The 26,834-nt window shown below is 28.7% G+C and overlaps 1 protein-coding gene across 1 annotated transcript in view; it reads left to right on the top strand.

Moving 5' to 3' along the window:
• The first annotated feature begins 13,019 nt into the window (after positions 1 to 13,019).
• Drgx (Dorsal root ganglia homeobox) overlaps positions 13,020 to 26,834 on the top strand; it is a 309,721-nt gene continuing 295,906 nt past the window's right edge. The window contains exon 1 of the mRNA XM_075359069.1: positions 13,020 to 13,133. The gene's annotated coding sequence lies outside the window, so the exon portion shown is untranslated. The remainder of the gene's footprint in view (positions 13,134 to 26,834) is intronic.

Below are 26,834 nucleotides of genomic sequence, written 5' to 3'. Positions count from 1 at the left end.
AAGTAGTAAATCAATAAACAAAAAAAGAAAAAAAATCAGATTTTATTAGTGAAATAAAATTTTATGTACTTTTCAAGTAAAAAACATGTGTATATGTATATGTATAAACATGTGTCTATCAGCTGTTGTTTCTGTATAAATAAATAAAATTATTTTATTCTGAATATATCCTACATACATTAAAGGATTAGTACGGTAAAAGGATAAAATTTTGAGAATTAATTTATTAATACCTTAAAAAAAATGTTTTCTTTTGAAAATTTTTATATATTTATTTTTCACCATGAGAAACATGATAACACATTTTAAGAATATTATAAATTATTAGACTCGTTTTCAAATTACATGAAAAATATTCTTTCATCAAATTTTTAAGAAACTAATTTTTAAATTTTCAACTACATCTGCTGCTGTTAAATTTCAATTATATTTAAAACCAATGCTAATGAAGAAGGAACTGTATAATTAACTTTAAAAATATCTCGTGGAAGAATAATTTCCATGTAATTTAAAAGTGAATCATTTAATCATTTTTAATATCTTTATTTTCTCTCTTTGTATACTTATTCAGGTGTCACTTTTTTCATTCAATTCGTACTGTTTCTTACATTTATATAAATTAAAGAACATCCGGAATTGCTTCTCTTTTTGCTTATTGCTTCTCTTTTTCAATTATATTACCTTATACATACATAAATTGTAAATAACTGTTATTATACCATGCTTTTAGTTATAATTTAAAAATTCTATACCAGTTCATAATATTAAATGATTTTTTGAGATCTATCAATTTCACTTAGCTAACTCTTTCTTCCTTCTAAGATTAGTCTGACAATGGGTCAAAACTCTATCCCTTGTACCATAGTTATGTACTACGGAATAGTAAAACATCTCTTCCTTCTTACTTTCTGTTGCTCGGTAAAGTATCTACGAAGTATTTCTCCGATTATTACTGCGCAATTTAGCCCATTTATATATTCTTGGTTTATTTTAAAAAAATTCTTACACGTATTACAGGTACTAGATGTGCCCACCTCCCTGCACCTGATTATTAAGGTAAGAAAAATAATTTTAATATTTTTTATTGCTGTTGCCTACTATTAAAAGATTTGCTGCGGTTTTCACTAACTAATGAATATATATGGGCTTGTCTAACAGTCTAAATGACAATTTTCTCGAATTCAATATTGTATTTATTTTATTAAATTCAATCTTAAGTAGATTACAGGATAAATAATTTATATATAAATAATTAAACTACACTTTTTTTTACTACTTTATTTATAGTCGCATCAACAATTAAAGTCATTAACGACGTTTGAGTGTAATGTAACTGTACCGGTAAATGTGTAGTCTTGAACAAACGCAGTCTGACTATTCCTGAGATGTGTGGTTAATTGAAAGCTAACCACCAAAGAATATCGGTATCCTCGATTAAGTATTCAAATCTGAATAAAAGCAACTACGTTTATTTGGATTTGAACCTGGACTTCGACTTCGAAATCAGATTAATCATTTTTCGCTGGGAGTTTTTCTTTTGTCAGTTCACTTAAAGATCTGTTAGTAATAACAGATCTTCTAGAATAGAAGCCAAGGAGATATTAATAGAAAAGGGCTGTTAAATATCTCTTATTTTGTGTAGAACACTACAATTAATAATAATAACATTTACGTCCATTAACAATAATAAAAACACATGTATTGTAAATTTTTAAAACGCTTACTTTACATTCTATTAAATAATTATACTAGTAGAGGCTAATTAATATTATATAATAGTTTCAACATTCTTATAATTACGATCTTTATTGATGTATACTTACGTCTAAAATCTACAGTCTTGAGATGAGGACTAATTTAAGATGAAATAGCTTATCTTACCTTAAGATTTCATAAAATCGATAAAGGTAAATTTAGAGAAATATTATCATATCAATTAGGATAAGAATTCCTAAACAATAAATATAATTTAAATACGCATATGCAACCCAATTAACCAGTGAATCATTGCTATGTTATGTCGGCTTCTCATTCAATGTTATTAGTCATAAACTAATTTAAAGCTATTAAAATAGCTCTAATATATTTTATAGTTTTATATTGCCTTTGTTTCATGTCCTGTTAAGCTTATATATTTTAATTTCAAAGAAATATTTCAAAATGTTAACAATTACTGATCAAATTCTTGAAACTGTATCACTTGAACAATTCACATACTCTATAAAAAAACTCAGTAATCAAGTTTTATAAAAATTATTTACAAATTCATTAAAGATACAGAATGTTCAATTTAAAAGGAGCATCACTCAGTAGTTTACTAAATACATATTTTTAAAATGTATATTTTGGTGTGAGATGGGTAAAATAAAGTGGAAGATATTGGTACGACTGGAGCTAAAGCGGGAAGGACTGTGTATTGCCTGCACATTTGAGCATTACCAGTCTGTCGTGTATTGGCTTCTGAACAACGTCGTGTATCCGTGTGTTGTTACCTGTTAAAATGCGTTTATCTGTTGAAAAACGTGTATTCATGATTGAAACCAACTGAGAGACGAAATCTCATGTGATATGTCGGTGAAACTTCAGGGAGAAATTTGAAAAGGAAGCACCAGAGTAAAGTATTATTCAGAAATTAGTTAAAATTTCTTTACGAATCAATTTTAACGACGCAAGGTCGTACAAGAAATAAAAGCAGCAGTTACAAGATATCTTCATAAATCTTTGGGTAGTCAAGGCCGGGAAAAGAATATTTCATTAGGTTCACTCAACGCTGCAATGAGGAGAATGCTGAAATGTTATACGTATCGAATACAGGTTTTCCATGAGCTAACTAATGCTGATTCACCACTATCAATGGTTGAAGAACTACATTAGAGGCAACACTGGCATTTTAGATCTACTGTTTTTCACAGATGAAGCGTGGTTTCACCTTGATGGGTATGTTAATAGTAAATACTGGACTTGGGGTACTGAAAACTCGAACATTTTCTTTGCATCTGTCCTAACACAAAAAATAGGCGTATGGTGTGCGGTTTTAAGGCGACGAATAATAGGACTCTTGATTTTGAAAATCTGTGGATGCTGCCGTCTACTGAGAAATTATCCTACAGTTCATAGTCTTACTGGAAAAGGAAAAGTGTGACTACTGGTTGCAAGAAGACAGCGCTACTTCCATACAGCTCGTTCTACTATAGAAATGCTACAAGAATTTTTCGGTGGAAGAATCATTTCTTAACGATTGTGGCCACCAAGTTCCCCTGATCTGACTAGTCCAGACTTCTTTCTGTAGGGATTACTTAAAAGAAATTTATAGGAGCAATCTGCTGCCTGCAGGAATTGAAGACAATCATTACTAATGTCATCCAGGAAATAGACAGCATCCAAAAACCGTAGAAATAACTGATTCAAAGATTCTTTATGAAGTTTACGACAAAGTTTAATGACTTTTATTATTGAAATAAAAATCTGTAATTTTCATGGTCGAATTACCGATTAAAAAAGATTTAAATTCGATTTCTTTAACGCTTAAGGAATAAGGTTGGTTTTTTCGGTTTTCTGTAGATTTTTAGAAAAAAGCTTATAAATTGCTGAAAACGTACTCAAGAAAAAGTTCAGAGTAACACTAAAATTGTTGAAATCGGCCGAGTGGAGCTCTAGAAATCAGCAAATGTTCACAAAATCAGCCTATTATACAGAATAATTCACGAAAAACGTAATAAACTTTCAGAACATGTTCTACTGGTGAAAATAAAGAAGAAAGTTCATATAAACGTAGGTTCGAAAGCGCTTTGTTATCGAGTGTCGGCTGGCGAAAAATTTCTCCCTGATTTCTGCGGCTTCGATAAAATTATGACAGATTGTAATGCTTGGGTCCAAAATTAAGGGAGTATATTTAATAGTTTTATATGAAACCTATACTCAAAAATTGAAAAAAAAATTTGTCATAGAACTGTATTTTTAATAATTTTTGAGAAATCTGGAGTAAAAGACAAAATATTGGGGCCGAAAAACACTATTTTATGTTTAGCGTAAAATAACTTTGTTAAATGAGTAATAATAAGATAAAGGCTTTAAACAAAACCTTTAAAGAATTTAATTATGAGCAAAATAGCATGAATAGAATCCTTAGAAACTAAATAAAATCGTAAGAATCTCAAAGTTTATTAAAAACAAAAATATAAAAATGTGGTAAATTTTAACTTTGAAACAAAAGTTTCACAATATTACAAAACAAAAGAATTAATTATTTTAGATTAATAAACAATCAAAATTAAAAAAAAAGAAAAATCAAATAAAACAATTACATTTGTTTAATAAGATAGTTGAAGAATACATAGATGGTATTAAAAATTAGGATTGAACTAGAGAAAAATTAGAAAATATTCGGGGTATGGTAAACTACGGTAAAGAGAAGACCTAGGTTGTTTGTGAGATAATCCACCGAGTTGGTCTAGTGAACTCGTCATCGCAAATCAGCTGATTTAGAAGTCGAGAGTTCTAAGGTTTAAATCCTAGTAAAGGCAGTTACTTTTATATGGATTTGAATACTAGATCAAGGATAGCGGTGTTCTTTGATGGTTTGCTTTCAATTAACCACACATCCCAGGTATAGTTGATTTGAGACTGTACAAGACTACACTTTATTTACATTCATACATATTGTCCTCATTCATCCTCTGAAGTAATATCTTACGGTGGTTCCGGAGGCTAAACAGATAAAAAATTAAAAAAAAGGTTGTTTGTGAGATACATTGGGTATAGGCTAAAACAATTAATGGATGATATACCGGTGAATCGTGTGTAACTTATAAAATGATATCATTATTTAGGTTACTTAAAATTAAAAATATCCTTTTATAGACTATTCTAAAAAAGATTTACGAGTTTGTAATTATTTATACATTAGGAGTAGATATCATAGGACATTTGTGGCACAAGTTCAAGGTCACCCGACGCCGCTGGGTGAGATCTGTTCATGTTCGTTTACTGATCGTTTACGTTTTATTCCAGCGACGTCGGATGACCTTGAACTTGTGCCACAAGTGGCTTATTATATCTACTAATAAGTAAACCGAGATTGAAGTGATTTAGTATGTTGATTAGATTCGGAGGCAAATTGCCATTTTATGATAATTTCTGTTGTGTAAATGGACCAACACTCTTGAGAATGGATGTATACTTGGTAAGTGAAATTATTATCTGTTACTACGAAATTAATAGATTAATAATACAGCCTCAAAGACTATTTCATGAATATGAAATATTTAATGGGAAAGTTGAAGGTGAAATTGAAGAATTCGCTCTGAATTGAAATAATAGTCAAGCGATAAAAATAAGGGACAAATACTAGTTGATGGACGATAGAGAAGTGAATGAAATTTTGGTAAATAAAAAATTTTTACAAATGAATTAGGTAGATGATCAGGAAAATGAAATATACATGAAAATCTATACTACTGGCCGAGTTCGGAAGAGGGTTGTACTGCAGGATATTATCTACCATTGTCATTTTTAGCTACAAAGATGAGACTATATATAACAGGATATTACGTTGCATAATGGATTGTTGTGTGGATCTTGCTGTAGATTAAAACGTAATTTGTAATTTCCACATAAACAAGTGTAACAATAAAATAATTTTTAATATATTAGATTATGTTAAGAAGTTTAAATGATTGCAAAAAAGTAATATAAAACGATAATAGGAGCTGGTGCATCTATTCCATAATTTGTTTGTTACAGGGTAAAACAAACGTAACAAGTACACTAGAGCTTATATTACGATAAACATCCATTAAATAATAATATGTGAATAATACTTTTAAAAAGAAGCTTTCATATAAAAACGTACAAAAATTAAAAAATAGACCTTTCCTGTTATCTACCGGCCATTATTTATCGAATTCTGATTTGTTACTGAACTTCTTTAAATGAGCTTTCCATATAATAATATAAAGCTCTTTCTTATATGTTTTTTTATGAATTATTTATGAAGTGTTGTTTTTTCCACATATTCGTTGATTTAGGAAAAACACAAGACTCGAATAATGGGAATTTCATAAAAAAAAATAAATATTAACAAAAAAGAAAACTTTCACGTACCATTTTATAATTAGGTCATCCAAAAACAGACTTGCCATACGGAAAAAAATAGTTTTAATTATTCTATACCCTTAACTCACACATTTAACATATTTTACACATTTAACTGAATAAAAATAACCTAAAAAGTACTTCGAATAACAGAATATTATTTGCAGTCGGTGAAAAGGCTATCATATCCTGGAAAATTTGCTGAATTGTATCGATTTTACACAAGGGATGCCACCATAAAAATGCACCCATGTAGGAGTCCCAATAGCTGTCAGCTTGTACCGCATTCCTTATGGTTTCTTCTTTTGGTCAAAGCTCACGAAATACATAAGATAATGAATGATAAGAATCGTTTTCTTATTACCGAAGAAATTCAATAACAAAATTATCAACACAAAACGAAATATTTTATATATATTTAAACAAACAGACAATATCAGATCGCTTTCTTATATGTAAGCCATACAAGCCAGTACAGGTTACAGTTTTACAAAATTATTATTTATGACATTATTTAATATGACGATTTAAATGACATTACATCATAATTTTATATAGTAAGAAATGACAAAAAAAAGAAAAAGAATACGGTGCGCATAACAGGAATGACCCAAATCCTAATATTATTATACTCGTATAAATATTATATTTTACAGTATTAGTGAGTTTTAAATAAAAACATCTGCCCCAAGAAATATTTTGGAATAGAATTTTTTAGGAGAAAGGTTCAAATGTTCGTTTATACGGAAAGTATCACGAAGTTCCGTCGGGGCTTTCATACATATTCTACACGTGAAAATAATGGAAAAAAGGTTATATAAACATATCCTAAAATACTACCTTTGCTAGTTTTGGGTAGTAAAAGATTTCAGCTACTCCGGTGATATGAGGTCGTACTGAAATTATTAGGACGTTAATTAAGGGACATAAGTAGTGATTTCTCTTGAATTCTCTGATCTGAAAAATCGAATAAAATAGGTCCCAGAACCGTTTCTGCAGTAGGTTTTGAGAAATCTGGCGTGAATTCCGATAAATTGGGGAATAAAACGCTGTTTTTTTGTGTTTGACGTACAATAGCTTTGTTAAATGACTAATAGATACATAAAAATTACGTATAGATCGTATAGAGAATAGATGTGATGACATCTCTTCTATATTCGCTCAAAAACGGGCACTTCCAATTTTATAGAAAGCTGAAATTGGTGGAATAATTTGCTGTTTTATCCTAATGAATACAGCAATATAAAATATTTTCAACATTTTTAATTTGAAAGTTTTTAAACACGTTAAATTTCAAAAACGCCTTTTTCGTTATTTAAAAAAAATCTTTACAATCACGCAATAATCAAATTAAAAGAACATGTGACTGAATACGTAGTAGGTAGTGATGGTCTGAGATTAATCATACAAAAAAATTAAATTTTTAAAACCAACCATAATTTCGATCAGTGATAATTATTTAAAAAAAAAAAGAAAAAAATACAACCGACTTCAAGCAACCACCTGGAAGGGGTAAATTATCAAAAGCTGTGTTAATAAAATTCGATGACGAAACAATATGTACAAAAATAAAAAATTAAGGTGGTTGTGCGCCTATTACATCATTAAGTACGTTTCATGCTACTAAAGTATATTGAAATGCAGAAAGACGTATGCTACCTACAATTTTAAGTTGGGCTGTTAACAGTACAAGAATTGCAAGGTACAACATTAAATACAGCTGTAGTAGATTTGGGGAAAAACGTATTTGTAGAAGGACAAATTTATGTTGCTCAAAGTCGAGTTTGAAGCTTAGATGGTGTAAGTTTGAGTAATTTAGACCCATGTAAAGTACTGAATGGCCCACATGATAAAAAAGCACTTCTTGAAATGGAAAGATTAAGAATCCTTGCACTGGATTCAATAATATGCTACACTTCTCTAGGCGTCGATGAATTACTAATAACATATCAATACCAGTATTATGAAGAAATTTAATTATCCAACCTTGCTAGAGACCGCAAAAGACTATGTAATTTGATGAAATACAGAATTATAAGATTCCCACTGTCCCTACCGATGTTGTATATATTACATATTATACTGTATATTGGGTCTGAAAGGTTTAAGACATCTCGTTTTCTGATGATTTTTATTAATGATGCTACATATCTTGTGCAGAAACTCATATTACCATCTCTAGAGACGACCACATAACGTCATCTAACGTGATGCATACATATGAAATATTAGGATTTCCTCTGTCCCTAGCTACACGCTGGACGGCCAAAAAATTTTTTTGTTGATTTTCAGACCGATTATTTGTGTTTAAAAAATCCTTCCAACATCGCGGTACCTCTGCGAAAAGCAACTGCGTCGATTACAAGATTTATTTCAATCGGATTAATTGATAAATAAATCGCGCATAAACTTTATGCGCGAACGAACATAAAAAAAATACTAAACGGGTCGAATACATAACCTCCTTTTACTTTCCCGTCTAGGTAGCGCTGTAGCAGAACTATAGAAATAGAAGAGAAAGTGTTGTAATCGGTCCAGTTTGGGCATATTTGTTTTTCACCGGATCTTGATGCTTTTTGAAGTCCATTAAATATTCTCAGTCACGGAGATCGGCAATAGATTGTTTACAGAAAGTATAAAACTACCTTCAAAATAACAACATTAAATGTTAACATATTTAAAACATTATATGTTTTATACGTATAAGTTTTATACATTTTATATGTCTTTATTCGTTACATTTTATACGTTTTATATGTTTTATACATGTGAGAAAACATACGTTTTTACAATTCAAGAAATATATATTTCTTAAGTATATTTGTATATATAGATTTCTTAAGTTGGAACTAATTTTGCTGCAAAAAACCTACCAATGATTATTAAGAAATAATTTGCAACCAGCTAGAAAAAGGCGAAATTTAAAATAGATATATATACAAATTTAGAGGAAATTTCAAATGATGGCTGGTAAGTTTATTTCAGCTATTTTAATGGCACCCTGAACTTTAAAAAAAATAGTACTATAACAAAATAATTATATTACATTGATAATTTTCTTATAAGATTTAAAACCATGTACTATTTTTAATGTCCTTATGTCTTTATATTTTTTATTTAAATTGTAAAAATGTTTAGATGAATATTTGTTCCTAAAAATGAAGAAGAAAACTATGATCGATTGATTTTCTTTGTTTTTCATTTAATGTTAAGTAAATTCCATCTTTTGAAGTTATTATTACCATTGTTTATCAGTTGTTTTATATACATATATATATATCTATATCTAAATATAACAAGGAATTTTTCCATAATAATCTGTTTACAGTATTTTATAAATCGTTACGTAGAAGTGAACGTTATTATAATAAGTGGAACATTTATAAATTATTATTTTCTTACGTATATCGTTATATATATATTTTTTAAATTTTTTATTGCAGTGTGAGAACTTAAAAGTGGTGCCAGTGAACAAATATAAAAATATTCAACCAGGTAAACAAAACTCAATTTTGGACAGTGTTGTCTGATTGATATTATAAAATAAACTTTATCAAAAATATTTTGTTAAATTATTTTTGTGAAAAAACTGTAGAAATACATAAAAAAAATAATGCTAACGGAAAATGAATCGCGTCAATTGTGGTTCATAATTATAGAAATGGCCATTTTAATATGCTGTTTTTTATCACTGTTAAAAATGTTATTGTAGATAATAATGATAAAATATAAAAAATAATTAAATTTATGGTTTTATTATGGGTGATAAATCATATAGAAAAAGTATTACAGCTGAAATAATTTTTTATGGCAGTACAAAATTACCATTACCAGTTAGTTAAATGATAAAAATAAGCATTTTTGTCATTTTAATGTGTGTATTAATTAATCAGTAATATGAGGGATTAATCAGCTGCATTCGATCATGAGGGGACAGAAGAGCTTGAAAATCCTAAAATATATTTGTATAATAGAAAACCCTATAAGTTTAGAATGACTGGTACTATAGCTTACCTTTATTAATATTCTAACCAAAATGTGAAGTTGATAGATACTCGTGCATATTAATTCGTGTTTTACGTGGTTAAAGCTGCGGTGTCAAAAAGCATATAACAATTACAGAGCCCAAAATTAGAGGAATTCTGAATTTGAAAGAAAAGGAAGAACAGGAACATAACACGATAGTTATTTTTTTTAAATAAAGAAGGTTAGAAAATAATTCTTATGTCTTAACTAGGGACAAATTTTATTTTTTTTGCCTTTAGTCATTTGACTGGTTTCATGCAGCACTCCAAGATTCCCTATCTAGTACTAATCGATTAATTTTGGTATACCCTCTACATCCTACATCCCTAACAATTTGTTTTATTATATTCCAAACGTTACCTGCCTATGTAATTTTTTCCTTTTACCTGTCCCTCCAGTATTAAAGCGACTATTCCAGGATGCCTTAATATGTGGCCTATAAGTCTGTCTCTTCTTTTAGGTACTTTTTTTAAATGCTTCTTTATTCATCGATTAAAGGCGATTCGGCGATTATTCATCGCCGCAACACCTCCTCATTTGTCACTTTATCCACCCATCTGATTTTTAACATACTCTGTAGCATCACATTTAAAAAACTAGAAATGTTTTCTTCTCAGGCACTCCGATCGTCCAAAAGCCACACTCCAAACATATACTCTCATAAACCTTTTCCTGACGTTTAAATTAATTTTTGTTGTAAATGAATTATATTTCTGACTGAAGACTCGTTTCGTTTGTGCTATTCGGCATTTTATATCCTCCTGCTAAGTCCTAAATAATTCCCAAATAACAAAATTCTTCTATCTCCGTAATTTTTTCTCTTCCTATTTTAATATTCAGTGGTTCATCTACATTATTTCTACAACATTTCATGACTTTCATTTAGGGACAAATTATGAAATAAACAAACCGGCACAGTATTGCTTGACATTTTTAGCTATGCCGGTCAAGTTGATAAAACATGATAAAAGTATAATGGTTATAAAAATAAGGTATAACCTTTATGAATTTAATGAAAATTAAAAGTTAGAGCCAAAAAATGTATTTTTGGAGATTGGGAATAAATTTTAAAAAAGATTTTTCGAAAAATATTCATATATAGGTTGAACTTAACAAATTTACTTAAGTTTTCGCTACGTCTTATATCCCTTCTAAGTTTCGTTTTTAAAAAAAAAAGAAAATTATAACTTTCTGAATTTTAAGTGCGGGATCTATAATTTTTAAAAAATTTAGTCATTTCTTGACAGCAATATCTATGAAGTATAAACTTTAAAAAAATTTATGAAAAATATTTAAAAATAAAAATATTTATTTATTATACATTTGAATTTAACAGGTGGGTCTGATTTTGTGAAAATACTTTATCGGGATTATTTATACGTGTATTTTAAGTTAACAAATTGTTTTAATAATTTTCTCAAATGCCTCTGAAGATAATCTAAATTTGTTTTTTCGCGATATCCCTCATTCTTTAACAAATTTTCAAAAACATTTCCCATACATAGAAATATTTGAGGCAAATTTGAAGAAAATAGGTTTGGTCAATCCTGAAATATAAGATTAAAAGCATTACGAACGAATTCGTACACGTTTCTAGATGACCTAGTTGGACCCTAAAACTTAAAGGAACCGTTACCCCATTTGTAAGATGATGTCCTGCATACTTTTTCTTTAGTATACCTATTCTAGTTATTTTCAAAGGGAAATTGTGCATTAATGGCCATTACACAAAGTTGCATACTTTTTTTTTCTACGGCTGAGAAAATTATAGTCATCATTTATTCATTTAAATTTCATTCATTTAAATCAATGGTAGAACACATTGTTTACGGATTTTTTTTTAATTTTTGAAAAAATACATTAAACAATGAATTTCTGTGACAGTAGTATATCAGTCATAAATTCTGCCGTTTCTTTAATATCGATAGGTGTTTAACACATTTCTTCCTCAGAATCCGACATAATTAATAAAAGGATACAGTGTAATAAAGAAATCTATCTGTGTACATTGAACCTCTGCTTGCTAAATATTGAACCAGATTAAAATCAAAGTAAAAAAAAAAATAATAATAAATAAAAATTTCTGAATGTCAATGGTTGAAACGTCAGTGGTTGATTGGGTGAACACCTGTACCGTAATGAAAAATCATAATAAGGGTCATTATGATACAGGTTACAGCTGCGTAATTCAAACTTTCAGCCGTAGAAAAAAAAAAACATTCATTCAATAAATGTAAAAATACTTTTTCAGCTCTTATAAATAAAGCATTCAATAAATGTAAAAAATAATACTTTTTCCACTGTTAAATTTCGACGAATAAATCTTTTTTTCCTTTAGCGCGTTTTTTGTTTGTTTTATTATTTTTTGTTCTATTTTAAAAAATGTAATGAGGAAATTTCGTAATTTACAATTTCTTTTTGTAATATATTAAAAAGAAGAAAGAATTTCAACGTTGCTATAGATTATAAATAGACCCAATTATTTGTATGTTTTAATAAAATACAACATTCATATTAATTTGCGTTAAAGTGACAGTGTAATTCTTTTTGTCTATATAATAGGAGAGTTGACATAAACAAGATGCCACGCGTGTGTGTGTGTGTCTGTGTATAGTCTATTGCGGTGCGTTGTATATACCCGTTTGATAACTGTAAAATAAGATGAAGAGAAACAGTTTGAGGCACCATGGGTCGACTAAGTAACTGCATGAGCCGGGATTGAGAGCTCTTTCCGGCGCTCAGCCGGTTGAGGAGCCAGACAACTCAATTTGTAGGGAAACAATAGGTCGGGGGGCTGAACCACGTGCCGCCTCCATTGACAGGCCCCGCCTCCAGCGCATGCGCGTTGCCACCTCCGTATTACACTCTTGCTGTTCGGCCAGAGTCTCGCTTGGCGGGAACCGACCGTCATCACCCTGGAGGACGCCGCGGCGCCAACCCCTCCTAGGTTCAGCAACCTGCTGAAACCGCAGGATTTCGGTGCTTATCAGAATAATAGTGCCCACGGCAACAAGGTATGTGATACTTAATTATTGTATTATTAGCATGTAGTATTTGCCGACTAAATTTTTTTAAACATTAAATTAATAGCTAATCAAAATTACGTATTTTTACTATTGATTTTTTTTTTATAATTAGTTAAAAAGTTTATTATAATATCATTGAGACCATTTATCTCAGTCTAAATCTTAATACTAAAATAAATCTGAAAATAAACTTTTAACCTATAATTCATCTCCTTCTGTTCTTTCTCTATATTATTTCTGGTAATTCATAATAAATATACTTAAAACTTAGCGTAATAGCAAATTTAATTAAAATATTACGTCAATTTCAATTCAAGTTTAATGATTTCCTAAAAATATCTATCTTTTTAAGTTTATAAAAATGAAATATAATTTATTACAATACATGTTATACAAAAACAGATTTATTGTTACGAGTTTAAAATTTAAAATTAAAAAAAAAATTGATATTAAAATTAAATTAAAAAGTTGATAAAGTAGGTAAATTAATAAAAAAAAAAACAATTTTTAAAGTATTGTTACTTTTTTTATATCCAATTACAAACATTGTTTTTTATCAAGGTAGTTTTTTATTTCCATGGAAACTATAACAATATTTTATGTATAACGGCTGTATTTTTAACAATAAGTGCGTTCTTTGCATTATTATGATTTTTTGTGTATTTTAGAAAAAAAAACTTATTTTTTATTTTATATTTAATCATCGCTTCTATTGAAAAAGTTAATTTTTTTTTTACTCTTATCTTTCTAAGAAGATGCAAATATATTTTCTTGAATAAATTTCAACAAATATTTTTTATAGCTTTATACTATAAAAACTGAACGTAATTAATAATAATTAAAAATGTTCCTTTTCGGTATTTATTTATTTTTTTGTTATTCGATGAAAAACATTATCTATAATCATTAATTTTATACAGTTAACGTCTTTATCTGTGCATGATGTCTTTTCGTATAATTTAATACACTTTTTAAAGGATAATCTATATAATAAACCTGTACTAATTAACTTAATTTCTACAAAACTTATTCTGAAATTTTACAAAATCAAAACGTATAATACATTTACAATTAAAAATAATTATATTTTGATAAACAATTATAAAAATCTAATTTTTATTTTAACATAGTTTTATATTACTAATTTTCAAACTGTTTAAAATTATTTACCTGGTTTATCTACTGTTATTTTTTATGTAAGTATTTATAAAATCACTTGCGTTAATATTAAAAAAAGATTTTATAATATTAGAAACTTATATTTAATAAATAAAAACATTTATTTTATTTATTTTAAACGTGGTTGTACCGAAATATTTTGTAGATATAGAAATAAAAGGTTGTTATTTTTTGTTAGTAAATCATTAAAAATTAATGTTCTACATCATGTACAGAACGTTAAGTTTTATAGAATTGCTTTTGCTTTCTTAAAAATTATATTGTAGATACTTGTACTTTTTATTCTAGTCTATTCTTGTTAATAATTTTTCTACAATTTTACTAAAATAAAATTCATTAGAATTGATTTAACTGAAAAATACGTAAATGTTTTTTATTTAGCCAAAATAAAATTTAATCTAGAAATTAAAATAATAAGTATTAAATTGTTCATTAAATAAAAAAAGCATGGTTTAAATATATTTTGTTTAACCAAACTATAGACCTTAAACAAAAAAACTTTTTAATACGAAAATAACTCTACAATTAAAGATCTTTTTCTAACTAAAATTACATAATTTTGACATCATCCCTAAAATGACGTATAGGGGGATTCCCTACATAAACGTTCTAAATGCTGACGGATATATTACAAGGATCCATCAGTTTCCAAAATACCTTATATTATTCTTTTGAAGTCAGCTCATTTAATTGGATTCTTTCAAAACCTCATCAGTCGAAAGTTTTAAGCTTTCTTAAAAATGTATTCAACTTTTTTTGAAGTTGCTGTCATAACTGCAGAATGTAGATGCATATTATCGCTTTACAACAGTCTTTCGTCAGCCAACCCTTTGGCCACAATACTACGCAACTTCTGGAATAGGACTATAAAAATGTAGGATAATCATGGTTCATTGTAATACAAAATCCATCAGGACACCAATTGTTTCCAAACTGGATACACCATTTTCGTATAATTGATATATTTAGCATTATATATAGTAATACGATGCTAATGGATTTAAGTTATAACATATTTTAAAACCTACTACTGCTCTTATTTTATTATTAGTAACAACATAGTCTTATCAATTATTAAAATAACATATCATTTAACGTAAAGATGAGTGGTAAAAATAATTACAGCTAAAAATGTTAACAAATCCAATTGACTTTGAGTTTCAGAGAATTTCAGCCTTTGTAAGAAAGTTACTGAACGACTGTTACTTTTAAATTACCTCTCATACCGTGGAAGAAATATACGTATAAAATTCATTACTCGTGAGTTATTAAAAAAAGACGTAAATACATGTAAATTACCTTTTTTTTTAATTAAAAATTAAGCTCTGAAACAATTTAAAATTGTAAGAGAAATTTAATTTTTGTTTTATGTGAACGTTCATGTCATGTGGTGTCAATAGATAGTTAACGATCTTAGTAACTAATACTCGGCTTCACAAAACCGATTGTTGGAACAAAACTGAGCTTTTAATTATTATGAGAGTTCTGTAATCGAGGATCCTCGATGAAACCCGGATATAGTAAATTAAAATTAAAGGAGATATTTCTTCATTAACATAAACAGAAAGTTTATTATTATACGGTCTTTGTTTTTAATACTTTCTTTAATAAAATAGAATAATTTTTATTCTAGAAAAATCAATGAAAATGTGCGCACATAAACTAAACGAAACAAAAATAAACCCATGCACCATCATTTTTTATGGGTAAGATATATTAAGCCTAATCGAATCTGTTTGATGTCATTATTGTCAAAGAAGGTAATAAACAAAAATACCTCTTAGATTTATTAGGTTAACATAATTATACTAATATTAGCATCCCCAATTGCAACTTCACCCGCTATATGCGTATTAAACTTAAAAAGTTGTAAATAGCTGTTATGTAATTATATGTGAGCTGTTATCGCGATCACAGCGAACCGGATAAAATATATTAATTTGGATGAACAACAACTTTCAGTAAAAAAATTATAAAACCTTTCTTTTCTTGTCACCTTTTGGTATCAACATTTATTTGGATTTCCAGTTCTGGAAAATCTTAGACATATAATTAACCGTGGAGAAATATTCTAAACAGAAATCCACTCCATCACGATTGAAACTTTACCTTTCCGACTTGTTGACATTTAAATTGAAATAATAGATCTGAGACAATAGGGATTCGAGGAATAAGTGAAATTTCTTCTGTAAGAATCATAGGTTGAATGATATTGTTGCGCATAACTCAGATATTTGGTCTGATACCATTACATAAATTGGAAGATTGAAAGTTACATAACAACGTAATTGAACACAAACTTTTAATTTCAGTATATGAAGTGGAAATCATCCTTAAATTTAGTAAAAACATAACTTTGAAGTCAATACTGATATAGAAATCCAATATTCTTCAAACCATCAAAATTTTTAAAATAGTCATTCCTTATTAAAAAATGAAATTATAAAATATTATATTTAATAAATCACATAATAACTGAATAAATATATATTGACATAAACAATGATCAACAGAGCCGTATTAAATTAAGTAAAAGAAGTCCTAGGTTATTTATTAAGTTAATTTTTTATATCGCAATCCGATCGATAGAACGATTTTGTTTTAATAAAAATTTCTTCATAAATAGCGGTAAACGGTGGGCTAATATATATCTTTTTTTTTTTAATCTTAGCGTGCAAGTTGTCATTTTTAATACAAAGTAAAATAAAATTTAAAAAATCCACTTTTGATGGTTTTAATATAGTTGGAGCGTCTAAAGTTAGTGAAAATAAAATTGAAAACAATATAACTTTTTGACAAAAAATTTAAAACAAAAATTGTTCTTTTACTTCCTTTAATATTTAACGGAAATAGCCGTTTTGAATATCCCTGAACCCATTTTGACTAGTATCGGCGTGAAGTCTGTACGTACGTACGTATGTATCTTGCGTAACTCAAAAACGATTTGAAATTTGAAATTTTGGATTTAGGACATCAATTTTGGATTAGGATTTAGGCAAATTCTGGATTTAGAAGTTATGTGACCTTCCATTTTGATTGCAATCGACTTAACTAAAAGTGTCCAAAAAAGCCCAAAATCCAAAAATTTAATTTTTGACTTTTTCTTAATTGCAGTAATACCCTCATTGACAGCTTTTCAACGATATATCAAAGTGGTACTTATTTTCATTTCTCAAATGAAATTTTAATTAATGAAATATTTGGAACTTATAAGGTTCGAATCAGACTTCATCTCCTTTTTTTAATTTAAATATATTGATTTATTAATAATTATTGACCTCTGATTATAAAAAAAAATTACAATAAATAATAATATTCAATAATAACTATAAAAAAAATTACGCAAAAATATTAATGATTATTAATGAAATAAAATTTTATGTATTTATAATTTTAAAAAAATGTGTATCGGTAATTTAATAGACGTACAAGGAAGTCATGTGGTGTCCACATAAGATTTTTATTTATTATTTTGTCAATTATCGAGAACTTTTTGTGTTTTTAAGATTATTTCTTAATTTCGCCTAAAGACGAGTATTAAAATGAACAAAATAATTTATATTTACTTAAAATAAAATAAAAAAAAAAACATAGTTTTTCGTAAACAAAAACGATGTAGTTATGTACCATGAAAGTAATCTGTGCCTGCAATAAATTGCTGCTTAATAGGTTTTCATATATAATTCAAATCAACCAATGTTTCTGTGTTGCATAAATTTTTTTTATTCTCAAATCGTTTATTTACAATCTGAACCGATTAAGGAACCCCAGTAAATTACATTAAAAAAAGCACTTAAAAAGGGTTTCAACTGAAAACCCTCAACAAACCGTACATTTATCTGTATAAATAAACACACATTAATTAGGATCCCAATAGTTTAGTGAAAAAAAAACATACAAAAAATAATCCACAACATTATTAAACAAAGATAAACAAAAATAGTAGCACAAGTTCCCGGAAAGAAACAGATGGGTTCCTTTCTGAAGAAACGCTAGGCTTCCCACTATTGTGTAGGAGATTAACTGCTAGAAGTTGATCTTGTTGCAAACATAAGGTAATTCAAGATAGTCTTGAATTTCCTCATTCCGAGGAAATCACAAGGTGCCTTTACAACTTTTATTGAAAACGTTGTATAGTCTCAACTTAACGTTTGCGCGACGTGCTCCATAGTTGTATGTCATATGTCCCAACCGGTTTTAGAAACAACTCGTATATCAAAAGTTATTGGACGACAGGTGCAAATACACTTATACGAACAAGAGTTTTCTGTTAATACCAGTTTTTTTGTCACAGTTTTTTTTTTGCAAAAAATTCACTATAGATACTTGAAACTTGTTCGTAGGAATATGAAATTTTGTAGCGTATGAAAAATGTCAAGCCTGACCGGGATTCGATTCCGAGGCCTCCAGATGATACCACTCATCCGAAACGATATCACTGGCGCCACGTTTAAACGTTAAAAACAGGTAAATTTATAGTAAAAATATTTAAATACTAAAAAATGCACTATTTAAATTTATAGTAAAAATAAAGGGAATAAATTTCAAGTACCATTGTACTTGAATTAATCACAGAATAGATAGAAGTTAATAACGTAGAAGTTGTAAAGAGAACTCGCTGACGATTAAATTTTTGAAAGCTAAACCAACATCAAAATGCATCTGTGGTTGACGATTTCTCTGCTACTACTGCCACTTTCCTTACGTAAGTGATAACGTATGTTTACAATTAGAATAGTTAATATTACTTACCGAGTTAATATTTAGTTATCTGTTATTATGAAACACCCCTATAATAATCAATTTTGTTAAAACAGATTTAAATGAGTCCTGTTATATTTGTTAGTAGTCCAGAATACCCACCGGGTTGGTCTAGTGGTGAACGCATCTTCCCAAATCAGCTGATTTGGAAGTCGAGAGTTCCAGCGTTCAAGTCCTAGTAAAGCCAGCTATTTTTACACGGACTTGAATACTAGATCGTGGATACCGGTGTTCTTTGGTGGTTGGGTTTCAATTAACCACACATCTCAGGTATGGTCGAACTGAGAATGTACAAGACTACACGTCATTCACACTCATACATATCATCCTCATTCATCCTCTGAAGTATTATCTAAACGGTAGTTACCGGAGACTAAAGAGGAAAAAGAAAGAAAAGTAGTCCAGAATATTACAGCTGAATGATATTTAACTTCAATTTTTAATTGGTTAAGTATAATCTGATTTTCATATAATATTACAAATCCTTGACAGTACGCAATTAATTAAATTAAATTTGTTAAAAATTGAAAATTTGTGTTTTACAATTTATCGATAATTTATTTGTAATTATAGATAATCTATACCTATTGTAAAACTGAACTGCTATTATGCTACAATCTGATTCTACTTATATGATTCTACGTTAAAGAGGAGCGACATATACAACATTTTTACTTAGTCTTGATTTATTTATTTATTTTTGCTGATACCAATGTTTCCTTTTTTTCTTACGAAGAGCGGACATCAACATCTATGGTTATTAGTCCGGTGGAAATTGGTAGCGTATTAAAAAAATTCCATGCCTGACCGGGATTCGAACCTGGTACCTACGTACGAAGTGCTGAGACGCCAAGACGCTATGGTGATAGCATCTCGTTTGCGATCAGCTATGGAAATCGGCAATGTATATTTTATTAAGAATATAATTAATTATATATAGTGTCACAAAAATCAACAATTCAGTATTTCGGTAACACCTCTTTGTCAGTTCAGTATTTAGATTTTATGAATAATTTTTCACGAAAGAAGTACAATATTAATAATTTGTGAATCCAATTCCTTAGCTTCACAGAAAAGAAGTCATCAGCACTTAAAAAAGGAAATTAAGAAAAATCTTTGGATTATGACGTTTTGAAGTTTGTGCCAAATGCCAAATTAAAAAGACTACCAAACGATTTGTTAAACCTTTATTTGTCCCCAATATTAAAAATTGAAATTTAAAGATGAGTTTATAAAGTACAATTGTTTATTTTTTCAGTGTTATTGTATGATAACTGTAATGAAATTTATTTAATTTTAATTAAAAAATTTTAAAAATGTTATTTAACGTTTGTTTGGCCTACTAAAAAGTTGCTTGTGTGCAAAAAAAAATTCGTAAGAATTTTAAAAACGTGTTAATTTTTTTTTTTAACATTGTCATTCTTGCGTGATATGGGGAAAAAATAAAAAATATCCTACTCAAAATTAAGTATTGACAGAAAAAATATTTGTAAAATAGGCCCCGGGATGGGGCAACAGCTCGCTTCGCTCGCCTGACGGGCTCTCGCAGGGTTTTTTCCTCATTGTTGTGAGAATAATATTTATAAATAATAAAGTATTCAGCGTTTATAGAAAGCTGAAAAAGAAACTAAATTACAAAAGACAGAATAGTAGTAGTAGTAGTAAAGTATGGTAACTAAAGTACACATCTTTAACGAGGAAAATTTCTTTCTTATATCTGTTGCCACAGTGACAGAAATTAGTTTTATTTTTAATTATTAATTTTTTTCTTTGATGAATATCTTTTACTTGACAACTTTACCCTCAAGGGGTGCTAGGGCTTCAACCTACAGCTTAAAACCTTCCCTGGTCGGTTGGTACTAGCCAGACAAAAAAACTTTCGGTTTTATGTGTTAGATTTTGAGTTTAGTTTACAGGGGGGATACATGTTACAAATATATGTATATTTTATTTTTATATTGGAAGGTTTTGTATAAACACATAAATTTATTATTCTTATTTATTAGAAGAGTTCCTTAATATATCTCAAGAACAAGTAAATAAATAATAAATAAATCTTGAAATAAAATAATTATTTATTTTAAGACAGCTTAGATGGGAATAAAAAAAATTACATTGATATGGTAGAATGAATAAAAAAAAATTGTACCTTTAATTTTATTTGTATTTATATCTCGCAAAAATGGATAATTTGCCTGAAAGCTGATCAGCGATATGTGTATATCCACTTATCTGCGATATGTGTACATATAAATACATATTTAATAAAAAACATTTTCCAATCGGTTTACTGGTAAATCCTATCGGCAAACGTGAAGAGCGTTTTATTTCTAATGAACAAAAATACCTAACTGCTTTATAAAATTAAGTATTAATTATTAAAATGCAATTATATTTTAATGTATGAAGATTTTGTATGATTTTTAGAAGGTTGAATACTGAAAGATTCTGTTAATATTTCTAAAATTAAGAGAGATTTTTCTCCTCTTGATGTTACATATTCAATTATTGGCAAAATTTTCATATCATTTAACGAGGATTCATTTATGAAACATGACGGTACTCCGGTAAACATTTTTTCACTGTATTTCAACTTATATTTCCTACGACCAGACTGGCTTTATTGATTTAGAAGTAGAGTTCCAGCGTTCAAGTACTAGTAAATGCAGTTACCTTTATACGGATTTGAATACTAAATTCTGGATGCCGGTGTTATTTGGTGGTTGGGTTTCAATTAATCACACGTCTCAAGAATGTTCGAACTAAGACTGTACAGGACTACACTTCATTTACACTCACACATATCATCCTCATTCATTCTCTGAAGTAATACCTGAACGGTAATTTCCGGAGGCTAAACAGGAAAAAGAAAAAAGACTGGCTTTATTATTAATCTCAATAAACGCAGTTTCATTAAAAATTATTTTTCTATCATCCATTTGGATCATCTAACATAATTCATGAAGTATTTCATTTATTGTAACTGATGAATGTGTTGTTTTAATTTAAAATGACCCTTCTTAAATTTAAGGTTCTATGTGCAAATACAATTTAATTGATCTTAAGTTATAATTTTTTTTTGTTTTGTTATCATTGTAGTAGCAATGATAATCACCCCTGCGAATTTGCACAGGGGTTGTAGTCAGTGACGACGTATCTTTATTACTGAATCCTACCTGGAATTTATTAGCGATTCCTGTTCTGGAAGACCGATGATAAAAAAATTAACTAAAAATTGCTGATAATATTTAATAAAAATAATATATAAAATAAATTAACAAATGGTCCGTGCACTATCTGCTCTTTGATTGCCCAGTCTTCGGAACCATCCGACAAAACATTGATTCGTACGTTAGAAGTTCGTTCCCATTGTCCGGTATTCGCGTTTCCACTGGTGCGTTATAAGACACACGTGTCTTGTAAGCTTTCGCATCTTTAAACGCTGTGCGAAGAATTTTTTGTGATTTTTACATTTAAATGTAAAATTCATTTGATTAATGGCTTCATTCAATTAATGAAGGCGTTATTTGATGATAATTCATTATAACAAAAGAAAAGAAAATATTTTATGATTGTTTTTTGTTTTTGATAAAAAAAAAAATGAAGCCGAAAGAAACACCTGCTGCATAGAAGGGCAATCTAGTGAAGATTAGTGCGCCTCACTTTAAGTGCTCGTTCCGAATATAAATAACCGATACTGTAGGCAACGTGTTAACTATACTTAGTCTATAAGAGTATCAAAAGGCACGTTGGAACTTGGGAGTTCCAACGTTCAGCTCCTAGAAATCAGCCGATTTACGAAGACGCGTTCACCACTAGACCAAACCGGTGGGTTTGTTTTACACTTTTTGTTCCTATCATTCTTAACGGCTGTGACACGCTTAAAATTTTGACGAAGGTGTAGCAACAACAGTACCTTCTTTCTTTGAAATGATATCCACTAAGTTGCTAAATCCTGTTAAAGAAGTGAAGCCTTGATTGTCATTATGCAACAGTATGTTCGTATCGGTGAAGAAAGCATTTATCCTATTAAGCTTGACATGGAATTATTATTCTTGGGAACGGAAAAACTATTTTAATAAATATCCTGTATATTTGTGTTAGAGGCTCTAACAGCAACACATACACATACATAAAACCTTAACCTTACATAATGTAATGTATTCACAAATACATATTAATAAAATATAATTACTGAATGAAAAAAGTAGAGGTAGATACCATATAAAATATAATTATACAGAATTTGTTTAAATTGAGACAACCTTAAAAGTTTTAAATACATTAAATTCTTAAAATCATTGCTTAATAACGACAATATTTTCCTCTATATCAAATGTGTATTAATATAAGAAGTAGCGAGAAAATAAAATGACAAACAAAATAAATTGAAAATAAAAAGATATAAAAGTAAATTACACTTAAAAAAAAATTGAATACGGTTTAAATTTGAAATATAGCTTTATGTTATGAAAGAAGCTTTATGTATATTTAGGAAATCTGTGTTTCAAAAACGTTGTTTAAGCCGCTTTACAGAGCTGACTCATAAGAACATTGAAATGAAAGAGGAGCTCTTATAATCTGGGGCCACTTCCCCTTTATGAAATGTTAATTACACAGTTTTAAGAATAAATGAAATTCAATTTAGACCTTTGTTTGTTTATAATTTTAAGATATATTTTGTTTCTAATGCTTGATATATAATTTAAAACTTAAAATTTAAACGCTTAATTATTGTCTTTCAATTTTACGTGTATTATAAAATAGGCTAAGAAATCGGGTTTAAAAGTTATCAGAAAACTGGTTAAATTAAAAAATAGTATTTTTTCTTAAAACATTTTTGGGACAAGATAATCAGTTTTAAGATCTACCAAAAATTTGTTATCCTAGAATTAATTTTTAAAGTAAAGGAGACTTCACATATTTTTAATTTTATAAATTATTTTTTTAAACTTACTGCTTTCATTTTTTATCTACGTTTGGAATTTTTGTAGAGATCTCTTTTACATTAAAAGTGACCGAGATGATTTTAATTAAATTTGTAAAATGTAATTAAATTTTAATTAAAAATATTATAATTATATAAATATTTTTAATTAAAATTTCTAAATAATCGTTTTGATAAAGCAAAGATCTCTGCGGAAGTACTAAACGGGGACAAAAAACAAAAACAGTCTGCGGAGAAAATGAATTTTAATAAATAATTTTATTCTATTTCTCTCTCTCTATCTTATATATATATATATATAGATGTATGAAATATAGAATTAGTTTTTATGTTTGTGAGAACCTTTATTTCGTGTTTAATCTTACTATTTCTTTCCCTTAAAATCATTACAGTTTGGTGTTAGCATGTTGGGGAAAAATATATTCTGTTAGTGAGTGGAGAGATAGAGAATGTAGGAGGGAAAAGGTATTATGTTTTTAAAGGGGTAGGAATTGACGAAAATTGTATTTTACAACATTTTAGTTTATTGGAAATAGTATAAATAAAACAATGATATATCTAATATTTTATAATATTGATTATTATAATATGATATTAATATAATAATTTAATATTATAAAACGTAATGATAATTTTTCCTGTTAACATTTTATTTGTAAATGAATGGTATGCGGATGAAAATAGTTTCCAAAAGTTACGAAAGAAAATATTAATAAAAAAAGACAAAATCATAATTCAATGTTGACTAACTACTTTTTCAAATGAAACTGATATAAGCACATCGCCTTATAAGTCTTAATAAGAAACTTATTTCTTATGTTTAAGACTTTATATAATAAAATATTTATTAACATTATAATAAATATAAATATACGAAGTGATTCCAAGTTGCACGGGAGATGATTATGTAGCCAAAAATAAGAAAAAAAGTTCATGAAATCATAGGTCAGAAAAAGGTTCGTTAACGGGTTTCAGCTCACGAAACATTTATATCTGCATTCTGTTCCTTCTGCGAAATTAAATCGTACTAAAATTCTTGGGATATAAATCTTAGGGGTCAATTTGGTACTTTCTTATTGATTTTGATCTACGAAATTGAATAAGTGGTCCCAGAACTATATATTACTTACGTTTTAAATAAAACTGAGTAAAACACGAAAAACTTTTGTCGGAAAATAGATTTTTTTAAGTTTGGAGTAAAATAACTTCTAATAAAAATTTTTAATTAACTATGTAGTGTACTCGAAGAAAAGAGAACCATCAATTTTTTTTTTGTAATCTTCTGCGGATGCAATTGTTATTGACGACAGGTGTGAGGACTTTCAGCACTCCAAATCCTACTGTTATGGCTGTTTAGGTAACCGCTCAGATGAAATCACGCCTCGTCTGTGAATCAAGTCTACACGCATGAATCAACGAAAGCATTGACAATATTTTAGCCGTTTTTCTTTGTCTGGCTCAAGAAGTCAATGAACGCTTTGAATTTGACATACTCATAAGTAGTGGCGGCTCGTAGTTAAAATTAGTGGGGGAGCTGCTACAGAAAAGTTATTTCTGGGCCTTTTTAAGGGCATAGTTAGAGTTTTCTGTAAAATAAAAGAACCGAAAAAATGAATCAAATAGAATAGCTGGCAGCAGGATAATAATCTAATTCTACACTTTATCACATTCTAGAATATAGTACACGGTTTTTAAGCACATTTTGCTTAAAAACCGTCTTCGGCTTAACCGAATAAATAATAAAATGTTAGTAAAAATAATATTTTTTAGTATAACTTATTTAGAAATATTTTAGTATTTTTTAGTATATTTTTTAGATAATAACTTAATGAAATGTCCGCTTAAGAACACTACAGTCCAATGGTGTTTAATTTAGATTTCTATGTAAACAGAAACAAATACATAATTAGTTTTTACTAATTATTCTCTTTCTCCCTTCCAGCGTGTTTTTGGACAGATTTGGCAGTCAAAAAGCCGTTGTTTTCCGCCATCTTCTGATCACTACTGTGAAAACTAAACTACTTTCATATTTCTTCCACCGACTAAACTAGAAAAGGGAACGAACAAGGAACGTTCCATACACACGCAGAGTAAAAAAAAAACTTTTCACCAGCATGCCAGGTTCGGCACTGCGGGAGATAGTGATCTTTCTCCCTCGCGTGTAACTTCCTATGATCACATGGGCACAACTGCCAAATATCACGCCGCTGGCTGTGTTCAAATATTTTTGTATCTTTTTCATAAACCGGGGAATGGCTACTTACATTAAGCTTAAAGAATTATATATCGTACAAGTATAAATAAAGAATTAAAGCAAAAAAGGATTCATTATATTAAATTTTATCGATAATATCAAGTGGAAATTGGGGTTCTGCAGTTCCACAGTGCCTATACGCGAGCCGCCACTGGTCATATGTTTAATTTTTTTCACCCGCTGAACGGTTGATTCTGGTAAATTAATTTCAGCTGACAACGAGTCTAATTGATTTTTTGGTAAAGTAGTTAATCGGTCTTTGATTTCAACGACTGTCTGCATTCAACACTATCATCGCGCTTTGGTATGTTATATCAACCTGTCTCTGTAAATTTAGCCACTAACCTCAAAACTGATGTTTTATTAGGTGCTGGTTATCACGGTACTTATGGTAAAAAGATTCTTACAATGCAACCACTGATCGGGTGCTAAAATACGACACAAGAATTAAAACATATTTTCGTCTTGTGAAAACTTCATCTTCTTACTAACAATGCACTGAGCTTTATGATCGCTTTTTTATGGCTATCAGTAGCAGTTTACTTCG

The sequence above is a fragment of the Lycorma delicatula genome, chromosome 1 (assembly GCF_047948215.1).
Source record: "Lycorma delicatula isolate Av1 chromosome 1, ASM4794821v1, whole genome shotgun sequence".
In the NCBI taxonomy this organism is placed as follows: Eukaryota; Metazoa; Arthropoda; class Insecta; order Hemiptera; family Fulgoridae; genus Lycorma; species Lycorma delicatula.
This window is presented reverse-complemented; position numbering and strand designations above follow the sequence as displayed.